Raw genomic sequence first — 12,990 nt, forward strand, 5'->3', positions numbered from 1 at the left:
TTCTAGGCCTAATTTAAGTTCTGATTTTATTTCATTTTATGATGAACTGGCAGCAATGTTTTGTAATACTTCTAACAGTTCCCAAAATAATTGTTGACCAGTTATGGTTTGACTCTTGATGGTATTAAATGTTAGTATCAGTATACATTTGAACCGGCTTTTGAATTTGCTACTTTCAAAAAATGCGTCAAAAAATAATTGAAAAAATGGATCCGAAAGGATGTTACGAAAAATTTGATTTCCAAAAAAACTAAGGCTTTATCTAAAATAAATATTCACATTAATACACATAAACCATAAAGTGTTACATATATAGTAAAAAGAAACACTCAATTTTGTATATATTACTGCATTCTTTTTTTGTTTTGTTTTGTTTTTTTTAGCGAGAGGTTATATATTTTTAATTACTTTTCTCTCTTTTTGCTCTAAATATAATATGCCGCTTAAATATAAACAATATGTTTCTTCCTGGCGATTTATTTCATCATCCTTTTCAAAATTAATATAGAATTATTAATCACTTAAAGGATTATTTCACAATATAAATATTTATACTTTGACTCGAAATCAAAAATTTATATATAACATTAAATCACTAGTTAAAACGGACACTTATTTCTAAAAATAAGAAGACATAGTATATACACAAGCCTTGTTTAATAAAATTACACGAGCATTGTGAGGTCACAAGACTTAGATAGAACATTCAACTACTGGTTAAAACTTAAAACATAAAAAAAATAAAACACGGTATAGACTAGCACTAGAATTAATTACAGTTAGTGTTTTGTTAATTGCTTATAAAGTGTTAATGTAGAATACTTCTTGAATGATACAAAAAGCAAAATAAAAAAACAAAAATACTCAACATATTAATTCACTATATTTACATTGATAAGTTAAAATGACTTAAGTTATGTTTTTACATAACTTAGTTGTTTAAACACAAACAATAATTATGTACCCTTACAATTTATTTAGTCACTGCAATATTTTTCTTGCTATAACTTTTAAATAAGTTCGTCAAGACTTTTATCTGATAGGTCTTAAGTGCAATTAAAATATTTACAAATAAATTCAACTCTAACAAATAGATTTATACACTATAACTTTTTGAGTCTTTGTTTTCAACTTTTCTTTGGTTCTATTTCGAAAAACCAACTTGTATCAGTAACTGTTTTTAGCTTACTCTATGTCCGTTTGTTTATACAAAATTTTTAGCTTTCTAACTCTTTTCGAATTTCAGGTACTTGAGACAGTTTTAGGACGTTTTCGCCTGTAGTTCACCTTTTTACCTGTTATGCCATTATCAATTGACTCGTGCCTGCACTCTGAAGGTTTGCTTACCACAAGTTTTTTTCCGATAGCATTATAAAACATATCCCGGTTCTCTTGTCTGATTACTAATGCTGACAAAACTGTTATGAGCCTGCACACAGCAGTTAATTTTTTATAGTATAGCCAAACATTTTGATTTGTGGCCACAGTCTTCTCTTGGGCTATTCTGTTATCAAACAAAGTGACCCTTCTGCAGAAAAAACACCTTGCCTTCATGGCACATGGTAATTTGTTTTTAGACATACAAGTGATAATGACTATTTTCACTTTAACTTCCTAACTTTTAGTGTTCTTGTCTTAAGTATCAACTTCCACTTAGTTCCTTTGGGCTATTAATGTGCCTTCTTTAATTTTTCATGCCAGGCTAGTCAGTTTTTCGAAAATGACTCCCATATAAAAGAGCATAATTTTTCCTCTCTCTACTTGGAGCATATCTCCATTATTTCTATTTAATCTCGGCCAGAGTTACACTACTGCCACGGTGGCTCCGTAGTATTAATGCTACTTATTTTGTACTTATTTAGTGCAAAAATTTCGTACTAGTCTCGTTCGGTCAGTTCAATACGCACGTATAACAGAGTTTAACTGACTCCATTCAATTTCTTTTCCTTCAATTTCGTTTGGCTATATTTTCAAATTGAACCCTTCTCTTTTTTTATTATTTACTTCAGTGAAGCCTAAGGGTTTTTTTAAAGTCCTTTTCAGCTTTTTTAGTGCAATAGGTCTTTTCTAAGCCTCTATTTATATGTTTCCTGTTTTATATACTAGATTTTCAAATTGATCAAATTCTCCCATCCAAAAGCGTTTCTTAGCTTTCTTAGCTTTCTCAAATAGCTGATGTATTTTTTTTAACTTTACGGAACATCTTTGCCTTAAGTGCGACTAGCTTGCACACATGGCGCCTAATGTACACGCTTGCCACATTTCATATTGCTATTAATTTTTGATTCCTACAAAAAAAAACTATTTTTTTCCTCAAAGATTTTGAACTAGTTCCAACTATATATATTGTTTTTATAGAATTTGCAAGGGCTAAGATCCATATTATTTATACTTGTGCCTATTTATATACACATATACACAAAACCGCTGCCTAGAAAAACAGATTTTTGCCTACTTCTTATCTGCTTTAGCCAAGAAAAAGATTTGCATTTACATCTCCCTTTTTCTATGTATTTTGGTAGTTTAATTTTTTCTAGCTATAATATTTTAAACTCTAATTTCGATCTTAATTATTACGTCTATAGAAATTCTGAAATATTTGGCAGATTTCATGAAGGAACTAATCTCTTTAAAGTGGAAATACTTTTTTGATAAAGACTAATTGGCACAAAATGAGAGCTTTCTGTTCATTTTGAATTGTTTGTTTCCGTGGTAATGTGATAGTTTATAATTTTGTGCTTAAATAAGTGAGTATTTTTTTCACACTAAGTACCCAACTTGTGAGGATGGCTGCGGGAATTCGGGGTAGAGTGTAATTTAATCTTTGCCCTGTTCGCAACTGTCTTGATCTGTTGGTGAAATTCTCCGTATTGTTTCAACTTCTGTCTTTGGATTAATGAGGTTATTATTAGATATTTTTATTTCTTTAAGGAAATAATGAATTTTCATCCTTTTTCGTAAGTTTTATCATAACTTTTTTTCCACTTATTTTTCCTATTTTGTCTGTTCGACTAAACTGTACTGATTTACAATTAGACTAGACTTGAGGATGGTTCGTCATTGAGTAACCGTAAAAACGGACCAGAATTATCAATATTAGCTATCCCAAAAGGATGCATTGCCTTTTCTGTTTGTCCTACCGTGGGCTTATATTCTTTGTAAACAAGCATAACAGTTTTCATACACTGGTAGCTTTACATCTACATGGCTCAAAAGCAGCCATGGTTTAAAATTAAAATTTGAACTTTCTTCTGACTCATTTCGCTTAGCTAATTCAGAAATTGACCTTTTTCTAACAACATTATTCAAATGAAGGTCCTCTGTGTGAGTAAAGGAGGCCCTTTTAAGACCTATAAGACCCCGTGCCTCCATTTTCTGTGATTATCGGTTTCTCTCACCGAATTTTCTGCCTTATGCAGACTTCCCATCACAGCTGGGTAACAATTCTTTTTTTTCGCTTCCTTCAGCGACTTTTGCTAAGCTTCCACATTTGTTTTCTTACTTATAAGGTTACTTTTCTCTTTTTTTCCATCCTTTTCCTCATGTACTTTAGTTACATATTTATATATATCTTTATCTACCCTTTGCTTGTGATGTTACACAACTAACCTAGTCTTCGGGTTAGCTTTAACAAAGGTAATTCTAATGTTTATTACGTCGTAAAATGCCCTATTTTCGAAGCGTCTCTACTCCTAAAAACACTCGGAAATGGCAGCTTCTAACCTGTAATTGTTAGGACCGCAATTTATGTGCTTCCTTTTCTAAATTGTAGCAGTGTTATCCTTGAACAATAATTCTATAGCCTGTACCTGTAGTAAGGCTGAATTAGGGCCCTATTTGCTACTATTGTGCCTCAATTCTTCTGTTTCTACCAACGTTTCATCGGTCCAGTTAGATTTTTCTTTATGTGTTATCTTTTATTTTATTCTTTTAATTCGCGGTACTATTATTTTATTATTTAGTGATACACGGCACTACCGCATTGCATTTATTACTAAAACTAATAAAACTACTGATAATACACTTAATTCTACTTGCTAGATACTGAATACTGTTTTTTTCATTTTACAATTCCTGATTGAGCCTTTTTTAAATTTTTTCTACTGTACACAAATCTTTGAGGGGACACAAATCTTTTTTTAATAGCCAAAGTTCGAGCAAAGCTGCTCGAAGTTTTTCTAATTTGAGCGCCGCTAAAAGCGAAGTCCATTTAATGTCCACTTTTGACAATGCCATTTCTGTTTCAATATGCAATTTTTATTTGGTCCTCTCGGCCCAGTTTTTCCAACTGCCACCAGCTGTGATAACGTGATTTTTATGGTTGTTAGGGTGAGGTTGTGGTTGTTGCCTTTATTCTCACTTTATAGGGGACATAAACTATGACTCTAAGGTAATTAAACTTTGGTAGCGTGCCTTAGGCTATGACCTGACTAATGAGGCGTACCAGCTGGGTATATTCGAGGGACTAAATGTAGATTGTAGAGAGGTTGGCTATAATAAAATACTTTTATTCAGTATATACACCAGTAAAAGGTTTAATAACATATATATCTATTCCGCTATGACTGGTGGTCCCAGGGAGACAACAAGTATCAGAAATTTACAATTATATAGAATACAATAAGATACTTAGACACTTACAATAATCCGACAATATTCCAAGGTATTTCTAATATCAACGGACCAGAGGTCAGTCCGGCATAAAATTAGTATCAGGCAGCCCCTTCAAATAAAATGTATCTTTTATACATTTCCTCAACCTCACCTTATCGGGACCCACTGACGCACAGAGCTAGGAAGTAGTAATTTCTCAATTTCCTGTTAAGCATACACCTGCCAGGATATGTTCCTTATCTTAATAAAAAAGTGGTATTTCTAAGCTTTTGCATTTGTGTCTTAATATTTTACTAAATCCCAAATTGACTTAATTAGAAAGCATCACAACAAGTGACCTATTTAATAGTCGAAAGTAATTGGAGGACAACTAACGCTCCTCTCAAGCCTACCATTTCCCCAAACACATCCAATAAAAATTTTGAGATTGACGATTTGTTTAGCATAGTTGAAAGTTCTGGAAATTAGGTCTTTGCAAGTGTTGTCGTAGAAACTTAAAAAATGACTCATTCAATTGGAAATTGCGAGGGCTAGAGCCGTTATTAATAGTCAAAAGCGATTGGAGGGTTAATGCCCCGCCCCCGATACCCATCATTTACCCAAACACTTCCGATCAGCGTTTTGATATAGCAATTTTGTTGAACGTAGTTGAAGGGTCCGGAAATTATGTTTTTGAGTATGACAACCCCCAACAGCCCTCAGGGCTAAGGTTGTAAGTTATACCCGGGGGGCATATATTGTCACATAGAAAGTGTTGTTGTAAAAACTTCAAAAAGCTCTCTTTTGATTGGAAATTGAGAGGGATATTACCCTTTTTAATAGTCGAAAGTAATCAGAGGGAGAATCCCCAACGCCCATCATTTCCCAAAACATTTCCAATCAACATTTCGATATGGCCATTGTTTTCAACGTAGCTGAAAGGTCTGGAAATTATGTCTTTGAGGATGACAACCCTCCCCCCCCCCCCCCTAGCCGTCATGGCAAGGGTCGTAACTTATTCCCTTGGGGCATATAATGTTTTTATAGAAAGTTTTGTCGTAGAAGCTTCAAAAAGGGCTCATTCGATTGGAAATTGAGAAGACTGGTGCCTTTTTTATTAGTCGAAAGTGATCAGAGGGCAAATGTCTCCCTCCACGCCCATCATTTCCCCAAAAAAATTCAATCAAAATTTCGATATAGCCATTTTGTTAAGCCTATCAGAAAGGTTTAGAAACTATGTCTTTAAGGATAACAAATCCCCCCAGCCCTCAGGGCAAGTGTTGTAAGTTGTGCCCTGGGGACATATAGGGTTTTTATACAAAGCGTGGTCATATAAACTTCAAAGGGGGCTTTTTGGATTCGTAATCAGACGCTCTAGTGCTCTTTTTAAGAGTCAACGTGATCACAGGGCAGCTACCCTCTCACCCCTACAAACACGTCATATTGTCCCGAAATGCGTCTAAGAAAAATTTTAAGATAGCCATTCTATTCAAAATAGTCTAAATATCATATAACAAGGCTTTAGGGGTTGAAACAAACCCCAGATAATAGGGGCAAGGGTTGTAAGTTATGCCCAGAGGGTATTAAAGGTTTTTCGGGAAGGCATGGTTGTTTAACTTCAGAATAGGCTCAGTCTTTCTCCCTGAAAAAGACTATGTCAATATAAAACGAACAGAAATTAATCAAAAAACTTTTTGCACAAAATAAGTTCTTTTTAAAAAGTAAAGAACTCCATTAAACCAAAAAAGAACAAAAATAGAATCAAATTATGTACCAAGCATACAACTACCACAAATCAGTATTAATAAATAAATGAAACCCAAAACAAACAGAATTTAAAATAAGTCGAACTCAAAACGAGTAGAAAGTAATCTCAGTAGGGTTCTAAACCCTATGCTTTCTAAAAGCCCAAATATAATTTGTACTTTACTGAAAAAAAATCTTTTAAATGTTTTCACTTATAACTTTAAGAAACACTTTGTCCACAAAGAGACTGTGTTTAGTACTTCATCACCAGGTTTGTAGTAATGAGTTACTTAAAGCATTAACCGTTGTTTTTCTTTACCAATTGTTTGCTTCTTTTTACGTATGATAAGTTGAAAGGCTAATATTTCATGGATTAAAAAAAAAATACCTTTGCACATTTATATGATTTTTAGCAAGGATGAGGTATGCCTAAGGATGATAGACTGTCGTAAAGAATTTAAATTCATAAATTTTATGCAACTCTGAAAGAGTTATGCTAGCTTTGCCTCTCATAGGGATAATCTGACTTAATTTCATTATAATTATGGTTTCAGTTTTTTTATCACTTTGACCGAATTTATCACTTTGACCGGAGCGCCCTCGGTCTCCAAAATTTCATGTCAAGGCTAGAAATGAAAATAAAACGTGTTACGTATACAGATTGCGCAATTTGAGACGAAATGAAATGAAATACATGAAATGATTTATAAGTCTACCACCTGTCAAATATTTAAATTTGGCATGAAAACTCCTGATTTATGTTCAACAAATAATTCTGGAATCAATTTAGCTAACATACTCATTTTTGGTAAATCTGAGTTAGAATTTTTTCTAAGATTTTATTTTGGAATGTCTGTGTTTCTACTGTTCCTTGTAATATTTATTGTAATCCCTGGTTTCATGCCTATCAAATGTGATACATAGTTGATAGACTAATAAGAATAAGAAAATAATGTACAAATAAAAAAAGTAAATTAGAGATAAAAACATATGTAAATCATCTAAAAGTAGAAAATAAAATAATATTTTATTCCACTTGACAATCTAATGACAATGTGTCATCCCTTTGCAGATATATTTAGCATTAGCCAAAGGCTTTTTAGTTCCTGAGCACTGTTTAATACTACCAATCGGCCATGTTCAGTCCGAAAGAAGCTTACCCTCAGAAGCTCTGGACGAAACAAAAAAATATCAGAAGGCATTATTGAAGTGCTTCGAACGCGAGGGAAAATCTATAGTATTCTACCAAAGGAGTTTCAAGTCTCCACATATGCAAATACAGTGTTGTCCTGTCCCCAATGTTTCAGTTACTAGATTATGTGAAGCCTTTATGGTAAGTCTTCATCGATCAAGCAGTTATTAAAAACGAAGGAATATATTGCAATAGCGAAATATATGAGTAGTTAGTTTGTTTTATTGATTGAAATGTAATTTAGTTTTTTTTTCTCCATTGCTCTATAAGTGTTATAATTTTTTAATGATTTGTGTTACAAATAGATTACTATTGTATGTATATGTTTTTCTCAATTATTTATTCACAAAGACAAGATACATTAAAACACCAGTAAAATTTTGGCTTAGTGGCTTTTGTTGATCTTGGAAAGTATTTGAGTTAGGTATATAAAATTCACAGGAATGGATCCAGAGCCTTGTAATCCCCTGGGAAGGTATTTTGAAGTACCTAACTCCCCTCCTCCTCCAAAGGGCACTGAACTTTTATGACCTTTGATAGTATTTGTGCTATAGAAGAGAAACCTTACAAAATAGATCTTGGTGAAGTTTAGGGTTTTTGCTATCTAGGAAAGCAGTTGGTTTTAGGTGAATAAAACTTTCATGAATGCATCCAGAGCTTTAATGATCTCATGGGAAGACATTTGAAGCACCTGCCTCCACTCCTTCTCTTTTCAGAGGGCACTGACCTTTGATGACCTTTTATGCCCATTGTTTTATAAAAATGAAACCCCAAGAAATTGATCTACTGTTCAAATGATGCACAAGAGAAATATTTTGAGTTTTGACTTATAAGGTTTTAAAGATTTATAAATCTCTTTCTTAAATTTAGGAAAAAATCCTTGATATGGCTTTAAATTTTACTGTAATGCGACTAATTTGGGTGATATTTCTATTAAAATTCTTTAATTTTCTGTTTTTATCGACTGAGACTGATCTTCTTTCATTGATTTTACGTTAGATATATTTTCATTAGCCCATTTACCCTACTAAACAAAATTGAACCTGTAAAATAAATGAAAAAATCAAATGGGTAAAACTAGTAAAAAGGCTTCGCGCCACTATGTTACTAACTCAGGTTGTTTTACTGACTGGCTGAGAAAATTGAGGGGAGGCCGTCCCCCCTCTCCCCACATGTCATTATGTAATTTTCTAAGCCCTAGAAATAGGGAAAAGATAGAGATAGTAGCTTGGCAATACCTTCTCAGGGTGTGTTGTAAAACTTGGGTCCATTCCCGAAGCTCATTTATTTAAATCAACTAGTGTCCAAAATTAGTAAAAGCCCCTAACCTAGAATTTTACCAAAAAAACATGGGCGTCAATAAGGGATGGGGGCAGGGGGCGCCAGTCCCACTGCCATTTAAATTTTTAAGGGGAAAATTGGGTGAATAAAGCATATACAGATATTAAAGGATATAACATATTTTTCATAGACCCCCCCCCCAAAAAAAAAAAATCAGCTTGTGGGTGCCCATGCCAAAAACTAAATACAACCAACAAGCAATATAATGGTGAACGCCGACATGTAAGTACAAACAAATTCCAAAGAGCCACGGAGGTCTTTCTGAGGAAATGTGCATACACCTAATATCTCCTTTCAACAGAGCTAATTGTAATTAATTGCAGTAACTTATTGAATAAACGCAATTGTTGTGCTTTATTGGACGTAGTTTGAGTATCGAAATGACTTTCTTGCAGAAAAAAAAGTAATGAAAATCTTTCAATCCTGTATAGTCCAGGAAGTGTGAGAAAAAAAGGGCCTAACCGGGAACAAATTGCAAGACAAAAGATTCTTTGACTACCCGACTCAAAAAAGTGTGCTGATTCCAAATAAGCAAAGTTTGCTCATCTATCTGTTTCACAAACTTGTTTTTTTAGGTTGAGGTTGATTTTGTGGGGTGAATCTCGTGTTTCATATATAGGCGTACAACAACGAAATTGATGTCTAGAATAGTGTAACAGGTCACGGTGCTTACGAAAATCACTTTTATTTGAACGTAAAATTAAAACTTAGGTTTTTTGAGGTTGAGGTTGATTTTAAGAAGGTGAAATTTGTGCTTCCATATAAAGGAGTACTACAACATAATTTATGTCTGGAGGAGGGTATTAGACCGCGGTGATTATGAAAACCACCTTTAGCCTATATAAACGTAAACCTAAAAATTAGGTATTTTGAGATTGAGGTTGATTTTGAGGAGGTGAATTCGTTTTTACATGTAAAGGCGCACAGCAACAAAATTCCTGTCTAGAATAGGGTACTAGGTCACGGTGATTATGAAAATCATCTTTATTTGAACTTCAAATTAAAACTTTCATTTAAATGTTCCATTAGTGTTAAACCACGCTTAGTCTGAAAGAAACTGGTCTGAAAATGTAGAATGACAACTATCATCCAGGCGTTTTTCCATATAAATGCGTACAGCAACAAAATTTATGTCTAGAATCGGGTACTTTATCATGGTGATTATGAAAATCACTTTTATTTTAACGTAAAACTAAAAATTACGTTTTTTGAGGTTGAGGTTGATTTTGAGGATGTAAAATTCGTGTTTTCATATAAAGGCGTACAGCAACAAAATTAATGTCTAGAATAGGGTAGGCCTACTAGATCAGCGTGATTATGTAAATCACCTTTATTTGAATGTAAAATTAGAACTTTCATCTAAATATTTCATCAGTTCATAACCCTTTCAGGACTGACGGGACCTCACAATCCCAGCATGTAAAAGACCTTCGGGTGATTCTAAATTGATCACTACAGTGATAAAACCTGTTCCATCGTGTTTCGCCTTATCTGGCCAGTCGATTAATGGATAACAGGTCAAAGTTGCGTTCAGTCAGTGAGAGTTGTTTAGCTGACGGTGAAGTTCTGCTGTTTCATTTTCTTTCACAAAAAGGTAAGAAGTTGGGTTTTTTATCTGTGATAGCAGAGTACAGCGTAGTAAGGTCAGAGTAAAAACTGCAAGAGTTTTTACTGTTATTCCAAAAAAAAACATTTTGGTATAGAAAAAAACATGATAAATCCCTTTGGACGTCCGCTGTGATAGATTCTATTTTAGGGACCTTGCAGTCCCAGTGGGCAAGCCTCTTGCGCGGCGGTGACTTTTAATTCCTGTTCGTCGAAGTTGGTAAAACGGCACTTTTGAAATACTTGATGGTAATCAATTTCTAAAACCGTGCAATTAATTTGTCGATGCAAAATTTTGCTAAGGTCCAATACGAGACAAGCGAACAGCACAAAGAAGTTACAGAGTCGAGGATTAAACACGACAACCATGACACTAGCAAGCTTGTTTGCTTTCTTGCTGAGAATACCCCTTTCGCAGAAGACCCGAGCTTGCGAAACATTAGTTGTGGAGTTACGGCTGATGAAAAAGTCAACGTCGACACAGCTAGATCCGTCGGACAAGAAATCATGGATAGCATGACAGGGAAAAACGTCAACACGTACACATTTAAGAAAAAGTCAGTGGCTGTAACGCTTGCTCATAAAGCTGCACCAGTTAATAATGGACAGTGAGTTGCCGTTGATCCAGCACTGCTATTTCAGCGGCTGGTGACAATTTCTGGAAATAGCGACAATAATTTAGAGTCATACTTTGAGTATGAATTCTGCTCGCCATCTCCGTCACTTTTTGTCCACCAAACGGACTTCAACGATTAGCCGATAAGCCTGCCCTTACCGAAGCGATGTGGCACCTAGCTGTAGAGCAGCAGCCAAAAACTGAAGACTTCCTCAAAGATTTCAGTGACAAGAATATAGTTCTCGATGATGGGGCACTGCTTCAGTGAATCTCTTGGGAAAATAACTCAACATATGATAGTATCTGCCAGAAGTACGTTGACTAAGTTGCACGAAAATAGGGGTTGCAAAGGACGTCGGTGGTTTTCTACTGATACAACCAAGCACCTTCAATCAAAGACATCACCCATATGAGACAGAAAGGGTCACGATCGTACCCGCAGATCAATTTTAACAGGAATATGGTCTGTTCAACAAAAAAAGAAGTGTTCCTAAGCCACTTCAAGAATAAGCAGGCAATCACAGCCATGACAAGTGAGTACTTGACCAAAGCTGGGTGTCAGGTATACCAAGCAGAAGGTGACACTGATCTTCTCATTTTTCTAATTGCAGTTCGATCTGCTTCTTTAAAGCCTACTCTCCTGGTTGGAGACAAAACAGATCTGCTTATACTCTTGTGTTATAACGCACAGACAGGTAGCCAAGCGATATAGTTTTACTCTGAGCCTCGAGCTGGAATCTCAAGGAATAGAATTTGGGATATAAATGCAACAAAACTCAAACTTCGATATCGTATATGCAGCGCAATCCTGTATGTACACGCCTTCATTGGGTGCGATTCAACTTCTCGTATCTATGGCACTGGGAAATGGTAAAAAACTTCTGATAAAAAACAATTAGTTTTACGAATCCCCAAAAGTTTTTATGGACCCACTATCCACCAAGCATGACATTTCAGCAGCTGGGGAGAAAGCAATGATGCTTTTTATAAGTGCCCAGTCTCAATTTCAACCCTCAATCAGTTGCGTCATCTCAAATTCATCGATAAAGTCACAGTATCTGCTTCGTATGTTGAGTCTAAATTTCTCCCTCCCACCAGTAATGATTGCAGCTTCCACTCATTTCGAGTTTATTTGCCAGTTGGATCATGGAAAGCCCTGGGATGTAATATCGACCCTACCCAGTTCGGTAATTCACAATGGACTATATTGCCCTATTTTTGGGGAAATCCCAGCTGCCCCCAACTCTTTCCTTGCAGTTTTTCACTGTAACTGCAAAACCGACTGCTCAAATATGCGATGCACTTGCAAAAGAAATGGCATTAAATGCACCTGGGCCTGTGGACCTTGCATGGGAACAAGTTGTACTAACTGCAAAGTGATACCAGGTGCCTGAAATTAAATAGCGCACCAAGGGAGGCGAAAATGCGCCATCGGTGCATTTTCGCTATATATCTTTTGGGTGGAGTTCGAAATTCAGGGTAAATTAGATCTTGCAGGGATGAGTGCAAAAAAATAAGTAAATTCAGAGACAATGTTACCATATAGTTTGAATTTGCTTTCCAGAATATTAGAACTCAAAATTGGTAGGATTCAGTCTTCATTGACAGATTTCGGTACCATATTCCGAAATCTGAAACAGTGAAGCATTTTTTACTGATTTACATGCGCTTTTGTGGTCGAAATATTACTTTCTGGCTGTTATGCTGAATTATTCCCTATCTACAATAGAAATTGTGATTAAAGAACTAAAAAAGGAAAAAGGTACTCAGTATATTGGTCTTGCAATTTATATAAATTATACAGAAATGTGGAAGTTAAAGGCGCATTTGATAAAGATGACTAATAGCATGGGCGCCCATAGGCTGAATTTTAGGGGGGGCTTACCTGGTCTAATCG

General features: G+C 35.0%; 1 pseudogene across 1 annotated transcript in view; it reads left to right on the top strand.

Annotated features, from left to right (window-relative positions):
• The window catches only part of LOC148944426 (pre-mRNA splicing factor cwf19l1 pseudogene), a 56,995-nt pseudogene that overhangs the window by 8,390 nt on the left and 35,615 nt on the right, over positions 1-12,990 (top strand). Inside the window, exon 2 of the transcript XR_016142822.1 lies at positions 7,412-7,672. The product of XR_016142822.1 is annotated as a pre-mRNA splicing factor cwf19l1 pseudogene (transcript). The remainder of the gene's footprint in view (positions 1-7,411; positions 7,673-12,990) is intronic.

The sequence above is a fragment of the Artemia sp. Qi Xiang Cuo genome, chromosome 14 (assembly GCF_049724085.1).
Source record: "Artemia sp. Qi Xiang Cuo chromosome 14, ASM4972408v1, whole genome shotgun sequence".
Lineage (NCBI taxonomy): Eukaryota > Metazoa > Arthropoda > Branchiopoda > Anostraca > Artemiidae > Artemia > Artemia sp. Qi Xiang Cuo.